The sequence below is a fragment of the Actinia tenebrosa genome, unplaced genomic scaffold, assembly GCF_029948245.1.
Source record: "Actinia tenebrosa isolate PJP-AT-01 unplaced genomic scaffold, QUT_ActTen_1.0 PGA_scaffold1__47_contigs__length_23844297, whole genome shotgun sequence".
In the NCBI taxonomy this organism is placed as follows: Eukaryota; Metazoa; Cnidaria; class Anthozoa; order Actiniaria; family Actiniidae; genus Actinia; species Actinia tenebrosa.
In genome coordinates this window covers 22,683,017-22,693,067 of record NW_028292578.1, presented here as the reverse complement: position 1 = coordinate 22,693,067, position 10,051 = coordinate 22,683,017, and the positions used below count along the sequence as shown (strand labels likewise).

The window sequence follows — 10,051 nt, the reverse complement described above, 5'->3', positions numbered from 1 at the left end:
TAAGTTTAATAATATATCAACGCTACAATGGCCATTTTTAAACGCTATAAATGGGTGAGTATTTTGATATAAGCGAATAAACTTCAGTGTTTGGGATTCCTGTGGTAAGGATTACGTCAGCCGCCCGCCATTTTGAATACTTACAGACAGCTCAAAGACGCAACAAAATCTCATTTTCAACACCGAAAAATGTCTTTAAAAGCAGCCATAAGAAAACGTAAGTATTCCCCATAGACAGAGTTAAATATTTTATGCTTCAAGGTAGTAAATTTTCAATTTTCTTGCTTCTTTTTTTCTTTTTGAAAACAAGAAATAGTGGAGACAGTTTTTCGTCCACTTTACAAAGAAGGCGAGTGGAAAGTAAGAATTTTACATCTATAGTTTTTAACTACTCTAAATTCTAGATAATATTGAGCACTTGTTTTTTTAATGTCTTGAAGGTGCTGGTTTTAGATTATTTGGGTAAAAAGATTATATCTTCGTGTATGAAGATGCATGAAATAATAGACAATGGAGTAACAAGTAAGTTGAGAATAACGAAATGGAAAATTAAACAAACATTTGTGATATTTTATTGTTAAAAATCCAAAAGACTGATTTTTTTTTTACTTCAAAGTTCTTTTGAACGAGCTAAGGTTTTTTTGCTTGAGCGACATTTGAACGAGAGAAAATAATATAGATATTACTTAAGCTTAAATAGTAGTGCTCAAGGGAATGACACTTGATTTGGTCTATGAGAAAACATCACGCCTAAAATCAATTTATATAGTTCATTGATAGTTCTTTATTCACTAGTACAAATATTCTTAAATATGTTTTTAATATAGTCGTAGAAAATTTAGAGAGACATAGACAACCCATTCCAATGCTTGAAGCTGTATATATACTGACTCCAGATGAAATGGTAGGTTTGATAAATATTAATTTATGCTCTTTTATACTTGATAATTATTGGCATTTCATCAATCCATTCATCCATCCATTCATCTATCCACCCTCCCACCATATCGGTCAATATCCGCTTATCCATCCACCCATCTAATTATCCACCTCCCGCCCACCCATCTATCTACCAATTTATTCATACATCCTTTCAAAGTCCGTCCGTCTGTCTGTCTGTCTGCTCTTTCATCTAAAAAAATAAAGCTTTTACAGTCCTACTTTTATTGCTTATTTTTCTGCTAAGTCTATCCAGAGAATCGTGGCAGACTTTGAAGAAGGACGTCCACTTCGTTACAAAGTAGCTCATATCTTCTTCACAGAAGGTAGTCGTATAGATGTAAACATTTATTGATTGGTTGATTCATTTATTGTTCTTTTTGTTTGCTTTTGTTCGTTTGTTCGTCTATTTGTTCGTTGGTTCGTTCGTTAGTTTTCTTCGCAATCTTACTCCCTTTTGATCTTTCGATTTCTCAATGTATGTTGTTTTTTCTCTAGTTTCTTTTTTCCTTTCGTTATCTCCCCCCATTTGTGTTGTCTTATCTTTTTTTTTTTTTTCTTTTTTTTTAATTTTATTTCAGTTTGTCCCGACCACTTACTCGCGCCTCTTGGAATGATTCGGCCATGTAAGTTTCTAGTATCTGCCAACCACTCACAACCCCTTTACTTACATTAGCTTGATATTCGATTGATTGTTTCTGTTAACCAATCAAAATGCACAAAAATCCACAAATCACAATGCTCCAAACGAAATATAACAATAAATTAGGCTTTCTAAAACTTTCAGATGTGAAAACCCTGAAGGAGATTGACATAGCATTCGTTCCTCGAGAAAAGCAGGTGCGTGCGCATATTACAGCTACGGATACCGCTGTAACTCTATCAATTAATTCTTATGGTTTCAACATTATTTTCAGGTTTTTTCTCTGGATTGTCCATGGGCGTTCAAGAAGTTTTATAGCACGACTGTGCGTAACGCGGACCGCATTGATAACATGGAGGTAATGTGACGTGCAAGGTGTTAGTATTATTCATTCACGTGACCAACAAAAAGGACTTCAACTAGGTTTCCACCTACCCCCCCCCCCCCCACCCCCTATCCCCTAGGTGAAGTGTAAGAATTGCTTCAGAACGCACTTTATATATTATAGTACTTTAATACTTATTACTAAACGTCATGGTGAAATCAATTTTATAGAAAATGGCTGAACAGCTAGCGACATTATGCGCAAGTCTTGGAGAATACCCTAGTGTTAGATACAGACAGTAAGTATTGTTGCGCAAGCAGTAAAGTAAACAGTGTTACGCACAAGCAGTGCAACGGGTGGTGTGACGCAAACAAGTGGTGTTACGCTCAAGCAGTAGAGTAGGTTGTGTGATGCACAAACAGTTTCCAGCAGTTTCAGGCAGGACACTGTTGAAAATAATTTCTGCAAACCAGTTTATCGTTCATTTCTTTGTGGTTTTGTTTTGCAGTGAGAGCTCCAGGCTTGATGAGTTCGCTCGATTTTTGAAGGACAAACTTGATATTTACAAGTTAGATGATCCAGCAATGGGTGAAGTAAGTAGTTGCGAAGTAAGAGGGGAGTTAGATTGTAAAATATAGTAGACTAGTATGCATGAATACGAGTGGGAGGGGAGCTAATAATTTACGTCTCTACCCAACCCCCCTTCGTTTTTAGCCCCAGCATCTCTGGGTTCCTGTCTGTCTGTCCACTCCTCTACTGGCTCTATTATAAATGTTTCTATTGTTAGTAAGCATATCTTCGTTTATAATACTAATTTCCCTTCATCAGGGTAGCCCACAGAAGAGCAAGTCACAGTTACTCTTACTCGATAGGTAAAGGAGTATGTCATACGAATTATTACTAATAATTGGTATAGAAAGCATTTGGATTACCCTCTTGGATAGATAAGCCCCTGCGCGCTCTTCTTAACAACACGTCCGTATGTATCTTGTCTATTTGTTTTGGTATCATTTCCAGAGGTTTTGATCCGGTGTCGCCATTACTACACGAACTAACCTATCAGGTATGTGAATTAGTGGGAAATTGTTGCTCGAAAGAAAAGCTCTCTTTTGAGAAATATATAAGATGTGATCTAACATTTGTTGCTGGTTGTTGATAGGCCATGGCTTACGATTTGCTGGATATCCAAAACGATGTCTTCAAATACCAGTGAGTATATACCCGACCAACCGACCGATCTGAACGGACGGACGGACCGAAGGACCGACGGACGGACCGACGGACGGAACGACGGACGGACGGACGAGCCGACGGACGAGCCGACGGACGGACCGACGGACGGATACATGAATGAATGAATGAATGAATGAATGAATGGATGAATGAATGAATGGATGAATGAATGAATGAATGAATGGATGGATGAATGAATGAATGAATAGACAAAGTCTTTCCTATTTTCAGATGCAGTACAGAGTCTCAGGCAGAAGATTATAAAGAAGCAATACTTGATGGTATCATTTTCATATCTTTTCCACATATTCCCATTCCATTATGTCTCGTTCATCTTTTCATTTCCGGTTTTCAGAGGATGATGAATTCTGGGTAAAACTTCGTCACTTGCATATCGCTGACGTCACAAGGTAAAATGACAACTTGAATACGCGTGGGGCCGACACCTCCCTTGAAAACATGTAAACCAACTTTGAAATCAAACTTGATTTATCTTTTTGACTTCAAATTTTAGAAAAGTTCCAGAAGAAATTAAAACATTTTCTGATCAGGAGAGACTTCCCGTGTCTGATGATAAGGTATTTTTCTACCAAGCTATCCCTCTGTGATCCATCTATTAAAGGATCCACCCATCCATCCATTTCCTTATCTTTCTATTCAACCATCTATTCACCCGACCAACAATCCATCTATCCATCTATCATCCCACTCGACGTTCCATTCTTCGATCCATCCTTCCATCTTCCCATCCACTTACCACTTCCATTTACCAATCCATCCATCGTTCATTCCCATACATTCATCCATTAATCCTTCCTTCCAATTTTCTCATTTTATTGTTTAGTTGAAGGATTTACAGAGTCTTCTGAAGAAAGCGCCAGAATACCAAAGACAAGTCCGAAAGGTAACAACCACATGCAGCTAAAATATTCTGAATTTCTTTTCGATATCTCTTCTTTCTTTATATAATCAATATATCACTATATTTTCTGATTTATTTAGTTTTTAGCTCACTTCACAATTGCTGAAAACTGTATGAATCTATACAGGGAAATAGTAGAAAAGCTGTGTAGGGTGGAACAGGTAAGCTGGCTGTTTCTTAGCAGTCGATATTAGTCTCTTTCCCATTTACTTCTTTATTTATTACAAAGGTTCGAACTTTAGAATCCATGAAAATTTAAGGATTAGATACAAGCTTTAGAGAGAAGAATTGGATTTATCGTTTTATTGTCTTTTGTCGTTTAATTTTTTTGTAGGATTTAGCAACAGGTGAGGACAAAGAGGGAGAACCCCTTAAAGAACCGGTTGTCAGGCATATTATGCCAATATTACTGGACCCTAAAGTGAGGTGAGTAGTGATGATGATGATGATAAAGATGATGACAAAGAGGGAGAATCCCTTAAAGAACCAAAGAGTGACAAAGAGGGAGATCAAACAGTTATCTGTCCTACCTGTAAAAGTAATTATCGATCGTTCTGTTTTATGAATCACTCATTTGTTCCACAGCACAAATAATAGAGTCAGAGTCATCTTACTGTACATATTGTTAAGGAACGGTATGTCTGCCCTTTTATATGATGTTAATCTCTTTCATCAGCCGTTCCTCTTTGTCTGAGTACCTTGTTAATTTTACTTTTCAACGTAGGCATCAGTGAGGAAAATTTCAACAAACTTTGTGAACATGCTGAGATATCTATGGCAGACCGGTTAGTTGGTGATCTTTCTTACCTACCTACCTACCTACCTACCTACCTACCTACCTACCTACCTACCTACTACCTACCTACCTACCTACCTACTACCTACTACCTACTACCTACCTACCTACCTACCTACCCACCTACCCACCTACCCACCTATCCATTTACCCACCTACCCACCAACCTACCTATCTACCTACCTACCTACCTTAACCCACTCTGCCCACCTACGTTCCTACCTACCTACCTACCTACCCACCTATCCACCTACCCACCTACCTACCCACCTACCTACCTACCTACCTTAACCCACTCTGCCCACCTACGTTCCTACCTACCTACCTACCTACTACCTACCTACCTACCTACCTACCTACCTACCTACCTACCTACCTACCCACCTATCCACCTACCTACCTACCTACCCACCAACCTACCTACCTACCTACCTTAACCCACTCTGCCCACCTACGTTCCTACCTACCTACCTACCTACCTACTACCTACTACCTACCTACCTACCCACCTATCCACCTACCTACCTACCTACCCACCAACCTACCTACCTACCTACCTTAACCCACTCTGCCCACCTACGTTCCTACCTACCTACCTACCCACCTACCTACCTACCTACCCACCAACCTACCTACCTACCCACCAACCTACCTACCTACCTTAACCCACTCTGCCCACCTACGTTCCTACCTACCTACCTACCCACCTATCCACCTACCTACCCACCAACCTACCTACCTACCCACCAACCTACCTACCTACCTACCTACCTTAACCCACTCTGCCCACCTACGTTCCTACCTACCTACCTACCCACCTACCTTTACCCACCCTGCCCACCTACGTTTTTACCTATCTACCTACCTACACACCCTACCTTCATGCAGCCCTCCTTTGTATTTGCTTACCATTTTTCTTTTCCCCTAAAGAACAGCCATATTGAACATGGTCCATCTTGGTATTCCCATCACTCTAGAGGTATATTTGTCTTGTCAATATGTTGTTATTTATTACTAAAAACATATCCCTGTATCACTAACATCTCATAATATATCTTATTAGACTTGCTCTAGAAAGGTTCGAGTCAAACGTAAACAGCGTACGGAGACCTTCTACTTAACATCTCGATGGGTACCCTATGTTAAGGACTTGATAGAGGTAACTATAGAAGCATCTTATTACTAATGTCCCCTTTATCTTCTAGTATAGCTAGTGAGTCTTTTCATATGTTGTATTGGGATGCTTGTACTTGTGCTAAAATGGAATTTGTTTTCTTGGTCGTTAGGATGTAACTGAAGGTAGACTAAGTGATAGACTGTACCCTTACTTGATAAAACGTTCCATTGATCTATCAGGTAAAGAAAATGAGAAATTGATTGATCATTATTAGAAGGGTATTATCTTTATCAGCCCCGCCACGAGCATTTTCATTATCATAATAACCATCATCATTACTTTAATCCATTATCATCAACTCACGCCACTAAAATCACCAACATCAGCATCATAATTATCACCATCACTGTCATTGTCATTATTACCATCATCATCATAACCATCATCATCACCATTACAATCATAATCATCTTCATCTTCACCATCATCATCATTCATTACCATTACCATTATCATCATCACCATCAGCATCATCATCATTCATTACCATTACCATTATCATCATCAGCATCATCATTCATTACCATTACCATTATCATCATCAGCATCAGCATCATCAGCATCATCATCATTATTCATTACCATTACCATTATCATCATCATCATCACCATCAGCATCATCATCATTCATTACCATTACCATTATCATCATCATCATCACCATCAGCATCATCACCATCATTCATTACCATTTTCATTATCATCATCATCATCACCATCAACATCATCGCTATCTTCATCATCACCATTACCATCATCATTATCATCACCACATCCATCACCACATCCATCACCACATCCATCACCACATCCATCACCACATCCATCACCACATCCATCACCACATCCATCACCACATCCATCACCACATCCATCACCACATCCATCACCACATCCATCACCACATCCATCACCACATCCATCACCACATCCATCACCACATCCATCACCACATCCATCACCACTACCATCATCAACACAACGTATTCCTAGGATCTAGTGGGTATAGACCAAATGCAAAACTCGCAACGACGTGAGGCTTAAGTTGTGAGCAAAGGGATCTGGCGTGATTCGAGACTTTTGAATCATGCCAGATTAAGCCTCACAACTTAAGCCTCACATCGGTGCGAGTTTTGCATTTGGTCTATATCGATGATGGCATAGCAACTAACCCACTCTTGTTTAATACTCTTCAGCACCATCTCCTGTTGTAAGGTAAAGTAGTTTAAAACCTTTTATTATTACTCTCCAATATTCATCCCTTGCACGCTACATGCTAATTAGCTTTACGTTTACCCCTAAAATAACCCTTTATTTTTTTATTCCTTTCCAGCGCACGGCGGGCAACACCAGCCAAGTTAGAAAAGGTCAGTTTATCAACATTTTTATATGCCTCTTATTACGCTGCAGCCATTTCATAATTACGCTACCGCCATAGTCCAAGAATTAGTAGCTTAGCTTGTTGTTTGTAAATTCTTATTGACTGTGGTTTTGATTCGAAAGGCATCTACCGAGACACGTGATGTGCCACGCCTAATTGTCTTCATCATGGGTGGAGTTAGCTACTCAGAAACCAGAGCGGCCTACGAGGTAAAATGTGTGTAAATTCCTGGGCTAATCTGAGTAAGGGTACGGCTAACTCACAGATCAAACCCTGAAACAACCTCTGGGCTGATCTAAGTCAGGGCATGGCTAACTCACAGATAGAACCCTGAAACAGCCTCTGGGCTGATCTAAGTCAGGGCACGACTAATCAAGGGAGAGAGATCTAACAAACTCTACTCGAAAGTGAATAAAATAAGTTTATTTATCGCAAGATTGAAAAACATACTGTGATTGCGGGAGTAAAATGAAAAGTTGCAATAAAGCGTTTTGATTGATTCGTGACATATTTTACGTAACATTTTGCGTATCTTACGTGACATGTGCCATAAGGTTAGTGGTAACACAATTTAATTATTTATTTTTCAGGTAGCTGCCTCGAATAGTGAATGGGAGATACTCATTGGTATGATACTTTCATGGACGTTTGCAATAACTCCTGGTTCATCTCATTGCCTGTATCTATCCACTCGACCCATCTATCCCGTCCACCACTCTACCCTTCCATCCACTTGACCCATCTATCCCGTCCACCACTTTACCCTTCCATCCACTCGACCCTTCTATCCCGTCCACCACTCTACCCTTCCATCCACTCGACCCATCTATCCCGTCCATCCACTCTTTCCATCCATCCACTCAACCCATCTATCCCGTCCATCCACTTTACCCATCCATTCACTCAACCCATCTATCCCATCCATCCACTCTACCCATCTTCCCATCCATCCAATCGACCAGACCGCCCCATATTCCATCTATCCACTCCATCCACTCGTCCCATCTATCCAATACCTCTATCACTGATCACTCAATTATTTTTCACAGGGTCTGATTTCATATTGACGCCAGATGTGTTCCTTGAAAACCTACGAAGCTTAACAAGAAAATGATTTTAAAACTTACCCTAGCTTTTTTTGGTGATACTCTCTTACTTACTTGGTTTTAAACTCTACATATTTTTCAAATTCTTGTTTTAATCAAAAACTTTCCATTTATCCTGAGAAAAAAATTCATTCCAAGAGAAAATCATTTTCATTTTCATTTTATTCATCTTGCATTGTTCATTCTTAACATATCTTTGTTAGAATTAAAAAAAAAAAAAAAAAAAAAACATTTGAAGGATACTTGAAAACCATGGGCTATAGGCCATGCTTTTTGGCCAAAAATGAACCATTTTTAACATTGATAAATAATTATAAAATAATTGGGATAGTACGCGCGCTACGATTGGTCGAAAACCTTGTTTGATGAGAGTATCAAAACATGCTATCGTCATTTTAGCGCGCGCGAGTATTACAACTGTCAGATTTTAATCTATCGCGCGCCCTCATTGGTCAGTTTGAACAAGACGGCAGGTAGGGAGAATTTACTTAAATTTGCTTTTTTTCCGATCTTTTCGCGAGTTTGTTATTTTATAAAACAAATCAAAAACAGTTACAGTAATGCATAAATTTTAAAAAGGTGTGAAAATACCCACAATAGGAACCCTCTCGAGCTCAAATTATCTTGGAAGACTTCTTTAATATTGATGAAAATATAAAGTACGCATTTGTTTTGATTTTAAGTTAGCCATACACCCAAGATCATTCTTAGATAGGTCTATTGTTTGTCCATCTAGCAAAGCAGTCAGGCTTTTGCATCTAAACCAATGACAGCCATTACTTAGCATTTGTGCAATTCGTCTTATTGGGCTATTCGTCTTATTAGGCTATTCATCATCTCATTCGGCTATTCGTCATCTTATTGGGCTATTCGTCTTATTAGGCTATTCATCATCTCATTCGGCTATTCGTCATCTTATTGGGCTATTCGTCTTATTAGGGCTATTCATCATCTCATTCGGCTATCATCATCTTATTGGGCTATTCGTCTTATTAGGCTATTCATCATCTCATTCGGCTATTCGTCATCTTATTGGGCTATTTATCATCTTATTGGGCTATTCAACATCTTATTGGGCTATTCGTCATCTTATTGGGCTATTTATCATCTTATTGGGCTATTCATCATCTTATTAGGCTATTCATCATCTCATTCGGCTATTCATCATCTTATTGGGCTATTCATCATCTTATTGGGCTATTCATCATCTTATTGGGCTATTCGTCATCTTATTAGGCTATTCATCATCTCATTCGGCTATTCGTCATCTTATTGGGCTATTTATCAATCTTATTGGGCTATTCATCATCTATTGGGCTATTCGTCATCTTATTGGGCTATTCATCATCTTATTGGGCTATTCATCATCTTATTGGGCTAATTCATCATCTTATTGGGCTATTCAGTCATCTTATGGGGCTATTCATCATCTTATTGGGCTATTCATCATCTTATTGGGCTATTCATCATCTTATTGGGCTATTCATCATCTTATTGGGCTTATTCATCATCTTATTGGGCTAATTCAT

At 38.9% G+C, this 10,051-nt stretch overlaps 1 pseudogene; it reads left to right on the top strand.

The window, feature by feature from the left end:
• Nucleotides 1-189: 189 nt before the first annotated feature.
• Nucleotides 190-8,530, top strand: LOC116303431 (syntaxin-binding protein 1-like; annotated as a pseudogene).
• Nucleotides 8,531-10,051: the final 1,521 nt, after the last annotated feature.